The sequence below is a fragment of the Somniosus microcephalus genome, chromosome 14 (genome assembly GCF_052327205.1).
Source record: "Somniosus microcephalus isolate GS21.2 chromosome 14, FLI_Smic_1.0, whole genome shotgun sequence".
NCBI classification, from domain to species: domain Eukaryota; kingdom Metazoa; phylum Chordata; class Chondrichthyes; order Squaliformes; family Somniosidae; genus Somniosus; species Somniosus microcephalus.
In genome coordinates, this window is record NC_141000.1 from 2100447 (window position 1) to 2114303 (window position 13857).

The following is a 13857-nucleotide window of genomic DNA, read 5'->3' on the forward strand; positions in this document are numbered from 1 at the left end:
GTTCGGGAGGAACTTATGGTAATAGTTTATAAGGCCTAAGAATGATCGTAACTGAGATACATTCTCAGGGGGCGGGGCCTTCACTACTGCCTCGATCTTTTCTGGGGACTTATGCAGGCCTTCCTTATCTATAATGTGACCACAGTATGAGATACGTTCCTGGAAAAACTCACATTTCTGCTTGTTCGCCCTGAGTCCGTATTGTTGCAACCGCAGAAGTACTCGCTCCAGGTTAGCGAGGTGGTCGTTATCCGTTTGTCCTGTCACCAGGATGTCATCCAGGTAGCACTGCGTTCCTGGAATGCCCTGTAGGACCTGTTCCATGGTCCTCTGCCATATGGCTGGGGCGGACGCCACACCAAATACCAGGCGATTGTACTGGTACAATCCCTTGTGTGTGTTAATCGTTAGGAGCTTTTTCGAGTCCTGCTCCACCTCCATCTGTAAATAAGCTTGACAAAGGTCAATCTTCGTAAAGTGTCTACCCCCAGCTAACGATGCGAATATGTCCTCTATCCGCGGCAGCGGATACTGTACCGTGTGCAGGACTGGGTTAATAGTTATCTTAAAATCCCCGCAAATGCGAACCTTCTTTGGTTCCCCCGGCGTGTTATTTGCAGATTTCTTTATAACTGGGACGATGGGCGTGGCCCACTCACTCCACTCAATCTTTGTAAGGACACCTGCACTCTCTAAGGCATCCAGTTCTGCTTCCACAGCTGGCCGAATGGCGTAAGGCACCGGTCTGGCCTTACAAAACTTGGGGTTTGCGTCTTGAGCAATAGTTATTTTTGCTCTAATGTCCTTTAAGGTCCCCAGCCCTTGTTGGAACACCTCTGGCGTTTTTGCCAATATTTTCGACAGCCTGCTTGTAATGGTTGCATCATCCTTGGTGGTCTCTACTTTTATCTCGTGTATCGACTTCCAGTCGAAATGGATTTTTCTTATCCATTCCCTACCCAAAAGTGGTGGTCCACCGTTTGGTAGGACGTATAAATAAAGTCCTGGCACTTTTCTGCCATTGTATTTAACTGTTACTTGCATTTTTCCCTTCGGGTAAACTTTTTGTCCCGTATATGTTTTTAATTTGATTTCGGTATCCTTTAAGGGAATGCGTTTGAACAGCCTGTTATAATCTTGTTCATTAATTACTGATAGGGCTGAACCCGTGTCCAGCTCCATATTAACTTCGACGCCTGCTACCTTCATTTTAACCCACATTGTGCTGTGGTCCTCCGTTTTGTCTACACCATATAACTTGAGACATCCCAGACCTTTAGGCTCTGCTTTTGTGCCTTCCTGTGACTCGTCTGAGCTACTGTCAGATATCTTATGTATTTTTGTCCTTGCCTTGGTACTGCTCGGATTGCCCCCACTATTGGGTTTCGTACCCGACCGACAAACTTTCGCTATATGCCCCTTTTTCCCACACTGCCGGCATATTTTATCACGAAACCAACAATTACTTTGGTCGTGGGTGGTTTTGCCACAACGGTAGCATTTACCTTTGTGAAATTTCACCTCATGGGTGTCATAGCCGGTTGTATTTTGTCGTATTTGAGCAGCACCCTGTGCTGCCGCTTCATGTGCCAATGCTATTTCCATCGCCTGATCTAGGCTGAGCTGTTTCTTGGCCAGCAACCGTTTTCGTGTACTCTCATTTAACATGCCACAGACAAATCTGTCTCTGATCGCTTCCGCCAAAAAGGCTCCAAACTGGCAACGTTTGGACAACCACCTGAGCTCAGCCAAATAGGCTGCCTGCGACTCATCATTCCTTTGGTCGCGTCTGTAGAAGCGGTACCTTTCCGCTATAAATGGTGGCTTAGGGTTTAAATGTTCCTTTAACGTATCAACAATTTGGGCATACGTTTTGTCTGCTGGCTTTTCTGGAGTAAGAAGATTCCTCAGCAGACCGTATGTTTTTGCCCCCATAGAATTTAATAAGGTTGCTGCCTTTTCGTCATCTTTCACCTTGTTTACTATGCAATAAAGTTCATGCCTTTCTACATATGCGTCCCAATCTTCTATGTCGGCAACAAATTCTGACAACCGAGCTTCTTTAGCCATTTTTAAAACTACTGAAGAGGTTTTCCCGCCTTTTTCCACTAGATGGCGCTGTTATTTTTTTAAGAGAAAAACTTTCCCCCCTTTGTCCACTAGATGGCGCTGTTCATTTTAAACTGCTGAAGAGAAAAAACTTTTCCCCTTTGTCCACTAGATGGCGCTGTTCATTTTAAACTGCTGAAGAGAAAAAACTTTTCCCCTTTTGTCCACTAGATGGCGCTTTTCCCGCCTTTTCTCCCTCTGCTGTCAACGACGTCTCTCCAGGTTCGTTGTTTTTGGCCCTTGCAGCTCCCGTTATTGCCACCGCCGCTATTACAACGACCTGCCCCTCTCGTGGCCCGCTAGTCCTCGTGGCTCCGTTTGTTCCCCAGATCGCCTGCCCGTTCTGGCCCTTGCAGCTCGCGTTCCCGGGAAGGATTGCAGTTTACCTGACCCTGGGTGGACTTTTGCCCCGTGGCTGGAGCGCCCGTTCAGCCTCTTCTCTCAGCTGCTGCAGCCTCCGCTGGAACCTCTCGCTCCGTTGCTGCCGCTCCTCCTGAACTGGGCGGCCTCCTTCGGTCGACGCTGGACTCTGCAGGCTGGTAAGAAGCTTCTCTCCCCGTACTGCTACCGATCCTTTGTTGCACCTTGTACTGGTGAGTTCGAACGTTCCTAGTCGCCAGTGTAAAGTATGCGAATATACTTGATACAAAAAGGAAGAGACAGCTTGGAAGGGTTTAACTTAGGTCTTTACTTCATACCCACAGGCGGGAACTGAGGGGAGATCAGTACCCACAGTACTATTTATACCCCTATGGCCAGGAGTGGTACTACGGTATCACTACGCCCTACAAAGTAGTGCTGCCCTGGCCATAGGTTTAAAGTGACATACATATTACATACACAACAGTTTACATTCAGTGGAAGACGGGACAGACCTTCCAATTGGAGGTGGAGGTGGAGGTGCATACCCTGGACACACTGCAGGTCAGTTTTATATCGAACAGGTCATTATGGACACACACGCACACTTAATTACAGATCAGACTGGATTGTCTCTTTACATTAGAAGGGATTTTCTGTTGGTCAGAAAGAAAGTCTGACACCTGAAGAGTGTGGGCACGTGCATATATTTTCTGACATGATTGCTTTTCCTGCTTGAGGTGATAGCCGTGGCTCAGTGGGCAGCACCCTCGCCTCTGGGTCAGAAGGTTGTGGGTTCAAGTCCCACTCCAGGGACTTTGAGCACATAAAGCTAGGCTGACACTCCAGTGCGGTGCTGAGGGAGTGCTGCACTGTTGGAGGTGCCGTCTTTCAGATGAGACATTAAACTGAGGCCCCGCCCACCCTCTCGGGTGTCCTGGCCAATATTTATCCTTCAACCAACATCACTTAATGACCAATTATTATTATTTTTTTATCACATTGCTGTTTTTGGGGATCTTGCTGTGCGCAGATTGGCTCCCACCTTTCCTACATTACAACAGTGACCACACTTCAAAAATACTTCATTGGCTGTAAAGCATTTTGGGATGTCCTGAAGTCGGGAAAGGCGCTATAGAAATGTAGGTTTGTTCTTTTGGCTGCCTTAATTGAAAAAGAATCTGGGACTGTGGTTCTTGAGCAGGATTGAAGCTGGCAATGGTGATGATGCTGCAGCATTCTAACATGTTCAATAGACAATGTCCCTATGTTTTTGGTATGTAAGCAGCGGTCAAAGAGGGGATTCCGCACTGAAGATAACTCACCTGATGTTCCAGATGGAGAATCGTGGGCGACTGATTTCCACCGAAAGGAGAACAGATTAAAACCGAACGATAGCAAAATACTGCAGATGTTGGAAATCCGAAATAACAACAGAAAATGCTGGAAAAACTCAGCAGGTCAGGCAACATCCGTGGAGAGAAATTTGAGTTGACGTTTCGGGTTGGACCCTTCTTCAAAACTGGAAAGAAAAGAAACTGGATCGGAGGCAGGGCTGCGATCGGACAAAAGAATAAAAGAAACAAAAGAAGTAAAAGAGATTAGAAGCTAGACGAGATGGTAATAGGCTGGGATTAGGTGTAAAGTGTACTGGCAGGGCAAAAGATAGCTGCCAGGTGTGAGAGAGAAACAAAAGGAAAGGGGGGGGGGTGGGGGGAAAGGAGTGGAACAATTACAAGAGAAAATGAAATGGGGGCCGAGCTTATGATCTGAAATTGTTGAACTCGATATTGAGTCCGGAAGGCTGCAGACTGCCTAATCGGAAGATGAGGTGCTGTTCCTCGAGTTTACGTTGAGCTTCCGTGGAACAATACAGGAGGCCAAGGACGGTGAGGTCCGAGTGGGAGTGAAGCGGTGAATTAAAGTGACAGGCGACCGGAAGCTCGGGGTCCCCCTTACGGACTGAACGGAGGTGTTCCGCAAAGCGGTCGCCCAATCTGCGTTTGGTCTCCCCAATGTAGAGGAGACTGCATCGTGAGCAGCGAATACAGTATACTAGATTAAAACCAAAGATCGGAATGTGTTTCTAAATACAGAAATCTTTTTATTATTACCGCAGTGTTTTTAACCTGAGGCATACGTTGCGGGCACTCTTGAAAGATTTTCATCTCCTGTTTTCCCTTTTTTAAATTTCCCCTGCCCACATTGTCACTTAATTGTAATGGATTCTCTCCGCGTGAAATCTGTCAGCAAAGGAGTTGAAAAAGATGCTGAGCAAACAGCGAAGGGCCCAAAAGAAGGCCACACTGGAGGAGGAGAAGAAGCACGCAGAGCGAGAGCAACAGCAGAAGAATCAGAGGAAGAAGAAACTAGTGGGCCAAAGGAAGAGCTTATTCCTGAAAAACTGGAAAGGGTGAGAATTGTTTGTTCACGGGCGAAATGAAATGAAATGCAAGATTCTGGCTTGGCTGCTGTTTAAACTCCAAATGCATTGTGACTGAGCCACTAAATTAAAACTTATGTAAAAATATTTCCTTTTGTCACACCTATCAGTGTTCAGCTTTCAGAGAAGATTAGGAAGTGTGAAAAATCTTCTGTGCACATATTTAGAGCAGATTGCATGGTTCGTCGTTGAATATAGAATCTGCTTATTTTGTAATAATGTCTTTGTCCCCTGTCTGTTTTTGCCTGTTTTCCAATTGTCTTCAGTTCTTGTTGCATCATTTATCGCGAACCAACCAAAGGTTAGTCAAATACAAAATGACCGAGTTTACTCCTGTTGTGTGTGGCCCATTCTCCGGCACTGTTTTTACAGTTGGTCAGTGTGTTGAAAGCTCGGCCTGTGTAACTGAACTATACGTATCGGTACTGTACAATGATGCGGGATGTGGCATTCACTTTCTTCATAGTCCAATTGTAGATACTGGTTCAGTATTAAAGGGTGCTGGGAAAATCTGACATTATTTCCCCACTGGTTTGTGAAATCAGGGCATTCCTCCAGTGTATCGCTTCACTACATTCAACTGTTCTTCCAAAAAAAAACACTATTTTGAAAATGATTTCCTCCTGTGCTCTGAACACAGGGGATAGGGTGGGACATGTGTTGGTGTAGGGGTTACAGGGATCGGGTGGGATATGTGTCGGTGCAGGCTTGATGGGCCGAAATGGCCTCTATCTGCCCTGTGGGGTTTCTGTGATTTCTGTGAATCATTTCCCTGCTCAAAACTATAATAAACATCATCTTTATACTTAAACCGCAATAAACATCATCTTTATACTTAACGATAGCAAAATACTGCGGATGCTGGAAATCCGAAATAACAACAGAAAATGCTGGAAAAACCCAGCAGGCCAGGCAACATCCGTGGAGAGAGAAACAAATGTTGCCTGGCCTGCTGAGTTTTTCCAGCATTTTCTGTTATCTTTATACTTAAACTGGCCGCCGCAAAGTGTTTGGGATGGGGGTGCCTCCCAGTAATCCCTCCCTCTGAAAAATTGGCTCCCTTGAGCAAAATGGCTGAAAGGGAATTTACCACAGAGGAGAATATTTCCGTGCTGTATTTTTTGGGATATAGCAGATGTCATAGCATTGCACCTGGCGAGTCTGAGTTTACGTCCCTCCACACTCGCTTTCACTCTCACGCACAATTAGACACAGGAGGTTTAAACAATTGCTTGTATTCTACCGCAGTATTGGTTTCTTCAAGGCCAGGCCAGCAACAATGTCCAACTGGCAGAATCTACATGAATTTGGCCCATACTATAGAAATTAAAGCACCTGAGCTAGGTTATATCCAATATTTTTCTGTCTCTCCCTCTCACACACCACCATTGTCACTAAGTTGCACAGTTGTCTGGATGTCCCTTGCAGGCCCCGCGCCAGCTTTTCTAGGGGAGATTTTGCGCGCACATGACATTTTGAATGGGCCACGCACCCCAAAAAAAAAGAGAGGGCAGATAGAATGTCACCTGCCGTGTGTGTGTGTCAATGAGGATAAAATGTGAGGTGAAGAATAAGGAGACAAAATGTATTTGGATACAGCAATGGGTACAGCTGCCATACAAACAACAATTGTTCATATAAACAGATCAATTTTTGTAACTACAGCCTTTACCTACAGTATGTAAGGAAAACATTATTTATTTTCCAGGAGCCAATCAAAGCAAATTCACTTCTTTATTCCTGGGACAATCTCTTATTAAACTGCTTTCCAAATGTTTTCACTGGATACATGCATCCATCCCCTACTTCCAGAGCCCAGTCATTGCATTCCCTTCCTCCTCACTGCATCACTGTAATCCCTGACTGACTGAGCAATGCCACAGGGGATCTCGCACTGTGCATGTGTGTGTGGCCTTTTCTCTGCATATATTACAGCTGTCGAATTCCAAACAAGTCTTTTATTGTGTCCAGTAGATAATGGTTAGGGAGCAGTTTCAATCTGTACAAATCCGAATGTAAGGTTAACAGTTGCAATGTGTTCCATTTTTTAAAAAACAGGTAGAAACCCCCCCTGGAGGAAGCGATAAAGTGCCTGATCCCACTGAAAGCTCTTGCTGCCGATCGCACCTTTTTAGCTTTTGAGATTTATTTTAGAAAAGGTAGGGTCATTCTACATGTGATTCTCTTTCACTCTGTAATTTATAGGAGAGTGCACAGAAGCAGTAATCTTGCACTTGGAGCTATGAGAAAATTACAGTTTACTTAATAGTAGGAGAGAGTTGAGAGCCGGGTGTGTTTTCTCGTGTTTCTGGGCTAGCTGGACCCAGATTCTGATCTATAGCAATCGGGCTTGAGGTGGAGCATCCATCGACTGAAAGACATGTGGTCGTATAATCTGCAATGTGACATTTCAATGCAAATTTGCTGCTGTACCATAGATTATCACTACTGTTTCCACCTGGAAATGACGGCGCTCGGGTTAGTTAGCAAGCTATCTCAGAAATGTTGCCAGTTAAAATGTTTAAACTTTGATTTTAAATCAACAGAGTGCTCCCTGCAAACTTGAGCTTCAGGATGCTGTGAACTGTTATGACTTCATTTTCGAGTATAAGCAATGTTGAAGTGTTTATCATTTCATCTTCCCTTCTGAATTCTATGTATTTATATATAGTTGAAAATAAATTAATGAATTAAAAAATGGAGTGGAAAAGGGATAATTATATCACCAATGCACAGTGCTATGAAACTTTACAGCACAGAGGAAGACCATTCAGCCCATCGTGCCTGCACCAGCTCTTTATTAGAGCAATCAAAAACTAATCCCACAGCCCCGCTCTCTCCCCATCGCCCTGTATCAATCTAACACTAATCCCACTGCCCCACTCTCTCCCCATCACCCTGTATCAATCTAACACTAATCCCACTGCCCCGCTCACACTAATCCCACTGCCCCGCTCTCTCCCCATCGCCCTGTATCAATCTAACACTAATCCCACTGCCCCGCTCTCTCCCCATCGCCCTGTATCAATCTAACACTAATCCCACTGCCCCGCTCTCTCCCCATCGCCCTGTATCAATCTAACACTAATCCCACTGCCCCGCTCTCTCCCCATCGCCCTGTATCAATCTAACACTAATTCCACTGCCCCACTCTCTCCCCATCGCCCTGTAGCAATCTAACACTAATCCCACTGCCCCGCTCTCTCCCCATCGCCCTGTATCAATCTAACACTAATCCCACTGCCCCGCTCTCTCCCCATCGCCCTGTATCAATCTAACACTAATCCCACTGCCCCGCTCTCTCCCCATCGCCCTGTATCAATCTAACACTAATCCCACTGCCCCGCTCTCTCCCCATCGCCCTGTATCAATCTAACACTAATCCCACTGCCCCACTCTCTCCCCATCGCCCTGTATCAATCTAACACTAATCCCACTGCCCCGCTCTCTCCCCATCACCCTGTATCAATCTAACACTAATCCCACTGCCCCACTCTCTCCCCATCGCCCTGTATCAATCTAACACTAATCCCACTGCCCCACTCTCTCCCCATCGCCCTGTATCAATCTAACACTAATCCCACTGCCCCGCTCTCTCCCCATCGTCCTGTATCAATCTAACACTAATCCCACTGCCCCGCTCTCTCCCCATCACCCTGTATCAATCCCAAACTAATCCCACTGCCCCGCTCTCTCCCCATCGCCCTGTATCAATCTAACACTAATCCCACTGCCCCACTCTCTCCCCATCGCCCTGTATCAATCTAACACTAATCCCACTGTCCCGCTCTCTCCCCATCGCCCTGTATCAATCTAACACTAATCCCACTGCCCCGCTCTCTCCCCATCGCCCTGTATCAATCTAACACTAATCCCACTGCCCCGCTCTCTCCCCATCGCCCTGTATCTTCCTTTGCTTCAAATCTTTATCCAGTTTTCCCTCAAAAGATGCAATGGTCTCTGCCTCAACCACTCCCTGTGGTAAAGCATTCCATGCTCCAACAACCCACTGTGTAAAGACATTTCACCTAACCTCTCTCCTCACTCTCTGTGACAATTTTAAATTGGTGGCCCCTCTCCACTGACTCCAACTTGTAGAAATAGGGGGAGAAATTCAGTATCGCCTCGTTTGGGGCGCCAATATCGGCCGTGCGCAAAGTTTAGCACCTGGCGCTAATTATCACCTCCGACGGCAAACTTTACTTTTATCGCCCCTGGAGGTGATTGGAGCGCTAAATCAGGCCCTTCACACCTGTCTTAAGGCAGAAAGGCCGAGGAGCGAGGCGCTACCTCAGAGCGCTGGCGAAGCTCATGTGATGTCAGTCAGCAATGGAACAGACACACTGGTGCCGGCCAGTTCTTAAAGGGGAGTTCTGACGAATGGTCAGCGACCTGAAACGTTAACTCTCTTTCTCTCTTCACAGATGCTGCTTGGCCTGCTGAGTTTCTCCAGCATTTTCTGTTTTTATCTTAAAGGGGAGGGTCGATCTTGCTCTCCATCCACACCCTGCTCATTGCAGCCTTGAATCTGGGCCTGGAGAGACCTGTACATCAAATCTGCTGGAAAGAACAATGGAGAGACCCAGGGAAAGAGCTCAGAGTGCAGCCCCCACAGTCTCTTCTAAATAGATACACGAAAGGGCAAATCAAAATGAACCTGCAAAGTGCTGCTCAGTACCCAAAACTCCTTCACACAGCGTTGAATCTCTCTCTCTCTCTCTCTCTCTCTCTCTCTCTCAGAAGGCGTGGTGCAAAAATGTCACCGACAAAAAAAGGCAGGAAGCGGTCGCCTTTAAATAGCGCTCCCCCAGTCCCTTCCCGACTGCAAAACGCTCCCCTCAACATGTCATTGCTAGCGGCAGGCGGTAAGGCAGGGGGCACCACTCAATATCCAGTCCGGGCGCTACCGGGGCGTTGCGCACTCGACTGACGTCACAATCTGCCGGCGCAGGAGATCGTGGCGGTAGTGTTTAGCGCCGCCGCAAAATGTCTGGTTAATTTCGTGAGCGGTGCAAACATCAGCACGCACGGGCGCTAGTTGCTTTGCGCCCCATTAGCGCCCTCTTAAGGTGCTAACGGGAGGTGCAGACAGCTGAATTTTTCCCCCATAGTCTTTCCCTATTCACTATCAAAACCCTTCATCATTTTGAAAACCTCTATTAAATCTCCTTACCCATCTCTGCTCCAGTGGAAATAGTCCCAGTACCTCGCGTCTCTCCTCATAACTATAATTTTCCATCCCTGGCATCATCCTGTCCATTTGGTCACGTCTTCAAAAACCTGTGTTAAACCTGACAACCCTACTTGCTTTTAACTATACTGGCGTCCCTGATTACCTCATACATTACTACATGTTCACTCATTTTATCTCAGATTATGAATTCTAAGAGCTTGCCCATAACCAGACTAACTGGTTTATCCTTCCCTCTCCTTGAACAAAGGTGTCCAATCAGTTACTCTGCAGTCCCACAGCACAGTTTCCATATTCAAGGAGGATTGAAAGTTGTGCCAGAGCCTCTATCTCCTTTCTGCCTCCCATCACCAGCCTGGGTTACAGCGTCAGGGCCCAGTGACTGATCCACCCTGAATTCTGCTAATCTTTCAGAATCAATTCCTTTTCTAGTTATCTTTTAAGTTTCAGTTTAGCTTTAATCTCTCTCTTTATCCCCTGAATTCCGTATATGAATGCATCCCCTTTTCACCTTTTATAGGAGTATATTTATTTTGTAACAAACAGAAAATACTGGCAACACTCAGCAGGTCAGGCAACATCTGTGGCGAGAACAAACAATTTATCGTTTGGAATGTGCCAGCTCTTTCTCAAAACTGGAAGCTATTACCAAGGAGCAGCGTTTAATAAGGAACAGAACAAAGGAAGGGGGAGGGAAAGGCACACGCACACGCACACACACAGACGCGCACACACACAGACGCGCACACACGCGCACACACACAGACGCACACACAGACGCACACACACACGCGCACACACACGCACACACACAGACGCACACACACACACAGACACGCGCACACACACACACACACACGCGCACACACACAGACGCACACACACACAGACGCACACACGCGCGCACACACACAGACGCACACACACGCGCGCACACACACAGACGCACACGCACACAGACGCACACGCGCACACACACACAGACGCACACACACGCGCACACACACACACAGACGCACATGCACACAGACGCGCACACAAATGTACACAGGAAAAGAAATAGAATGACCTGTAAAATGCTAAAGTGGAAAACGAGTTGGTGAAATGACAGAAGTGATATCAGAGTGAGATATTAGGAGGCTTAATGAGAGGAATCTACGATGCGAGACACAGAGCGTGTGTGAGCAGGTGAAGGGTTCAGGGATAGGCAGGTGAAAGGGAAGCGGGGAAAACTGGGAAAGCGGAGCAAGCTCCAGCAGCACCGAGGTCTGGTAGAAGAATAAAGCAGGTCGACTCTGAGGGTCCAGACAACCCGGTCAACACGGTGCTGCACCCCAAGCCTACACTACAGCGGTGACTACACTTCAAAATATACCAGCTGCAAAGCGCTTTGGGAAGTCCGGTGGTCATGAAAGGTGCTATATAAATGCAAGTCTGTCTGTCTTTCTTTCAAGCACCAACCTGCTCCCCCACCCAGAAACACTGGCACCAATGTTCCCTTTAAGTTGCGTGGCCGCACAGCAGTCTGGAAGTCCCGCGCAGCCGGCTCACTGGTTTTTGAATGGAAAAACCGCACATGCGCGGAAATTTGAATGGGCCGCTCAACCTGTTAAAGGGGCTGTGCACCGAAAAAAAATTAAAGGGAACATTGGCAGGCACACCTATCGCACAGGGCCAGCGCTTCCTGCAGAGAAATGGGAGCTGTAGTTAAGGCCAAAAGTTGTTTTAAGTCAATATCCATCTATCTCGTGTTTGAAGATTCCCCATTGTTGATCTGTCAATCTGTTTGCTAACTTTTCTGCTCATTTCAATTGGGCAAGACGCCTCCTTGCGTCTCTGAACTTTGACCTTTTCTGGTCCAGCACCTTGAAGTATTGAATTCAATGGTATGTTCTGGTTGGCCTGTGCTAAATTGATGTGGGGCCAGGAATGGTGTTGAAACCAGAGCATCTGCCTGGGGATGGGCGAGGAAAATCAGCTGGGTGTTTCCTTGCTGGGCCACTCTTTGCACCGGCTAGTGTCCTGTCGCACAGCAGAGGTCCGTAAACTGACTATACGATCCCACGAACAACGACACAGGAGGGGAGGAGAAATTCAACCTTGATTCGTCTGTTTTTCAGGTTTTAAATGAGAGAAAGTTTACTTAAATGGGGCTGAGATCGCCGGTGCCCAATCTGCACCCGACCGCATTATTAGATCAGGCGACTGAAACAGGCGCAGGGCTGTTTGTTTATACAAAACCGTGTCCTGCGCTGCTTCGAGAACCCTGATAGCAAAATTGAAGTAGAGATGGCCGGGACACGTGCCACACAAGCTCTGCCCATTTGTCCTCAAAGGTACCTCCGGAGACCTTTTTTAAAATTATTCGTTCCTGGGATGTGGGCGTCGCTGGCAAGGCCAGCATTTATTGCCCATCCATAATCGCCCTTGAGAAGGTGGTGGTGAGCTGCCTTCTTGAACCGCTGCAGTCCGTGTGGTGAAGGTACTCCCACAGTGCTGTTAGGGAGGGAGTTCCAGGATTTTGACCCAGCGACGATGAAGGAACGCCGATATATTTCCAAGTCAGGATGGTGCGTGACTTGGAGGGGAACTTGGAGGTGGTGGTGTTCCCATGCGCCTGCTGCCCTTGTCCTTCTAGGTGGAAGAGGTCGCGGGTTTGAAAGGTGCTGTTGAAGGAGCTTTGGCGAGTTGCTGCAGTGCATCTTGTAGATGGTACACACTGTAATCACGGTACGCCGGTGGTGGAGGGAGTGAATGTTTAAGGTGGTGGATGGGGTGCCAATCAAGCGGGCTGCTTTGTCCTGGATGGTCTCGAGCTTCTTGAGTGTTGTTGGAGCTGCACTCATCCGGGCACGTGGAGAGTATTCCATCACACTCCTTACTTGTGCCTTGTAGATGGTGGGAAGGTTTTGGGGAGTCAGGAGGTGAGACACTTGCCGCAGAATACCCAGCCTCTGACCTGCTCTTGTTGCCACAGTGTTTATGTGGCTGGTCCAGTTAGGTTTCTGGTCAATGGTGACCCCCAGGATGTTGATGGTGGGGGATTCGGTGATGGTAATGCCGTTGAATGTCAAGGACCGGTGGTTAGATGCTCTCTTGTTGGAAATAGTCATTGCCTGGCACTTGTGTGGCACGAATGTTACTTGCCACTTATCAGCCCAAGTCTGAATGTTGTCCAGATCTTGCTGCATGTGGGCATGGACTGCTTCATTATCTGAGGAGTTGCAAATGGCGCTGAACACTGTGCAGCAATCATCAGCGAACATCCCCATTTCTGACCTTATGATGGAGGGAAGGTCATTGATGAAGCAGATGAAGATGGTTGGGCCTCGGACACTGCCCTGAGGAACTCCTGCAGCGATGTTCTGGGGCTGAGATGATTGGCCTCCAACAACCACAACCATCTTCCTTTGTGCTAGGTATGACTCCAGCCAGTGGAGAGTTTTCCCCCTGATTCCCATTGACTTCAATTTTACTAGGGTGCCTTGATTGCACACTCGGTCAAATGCTGTCAAGGGCAGTCACTCTCACTTCACCTCTGGAATTCAGCTATTTTGTCCATGTTTGGACCAAGGCTGTAATGAGGTCGGGAGCCGAGTGGTCCTGGTGGAACCCAAACTGAGCATCAGTGAGCAGGTTATTGGTGAGTAAGTGCTGCTTGATAGCACTGTCGACGATACCTTCCATCACTTTGCTGATGATTGAGAGTAGACTGATGGGGCGGTAATTGGCCGGATTGGATTTGTCCTGCTTT

General features: G+C 47.6%; 1 pseudogene; it reads left to right on the forward strand.

The window, feature by feature from the left end:
* Positions 1-13857, forward strand: part of LOC147107253 (N-alpha-acetyltransferase 16, NatA auxiliary subunit-like) — a 71675-nt pseudogene that overhangs the window by 24215 nt on the left and 33603 nt on the right.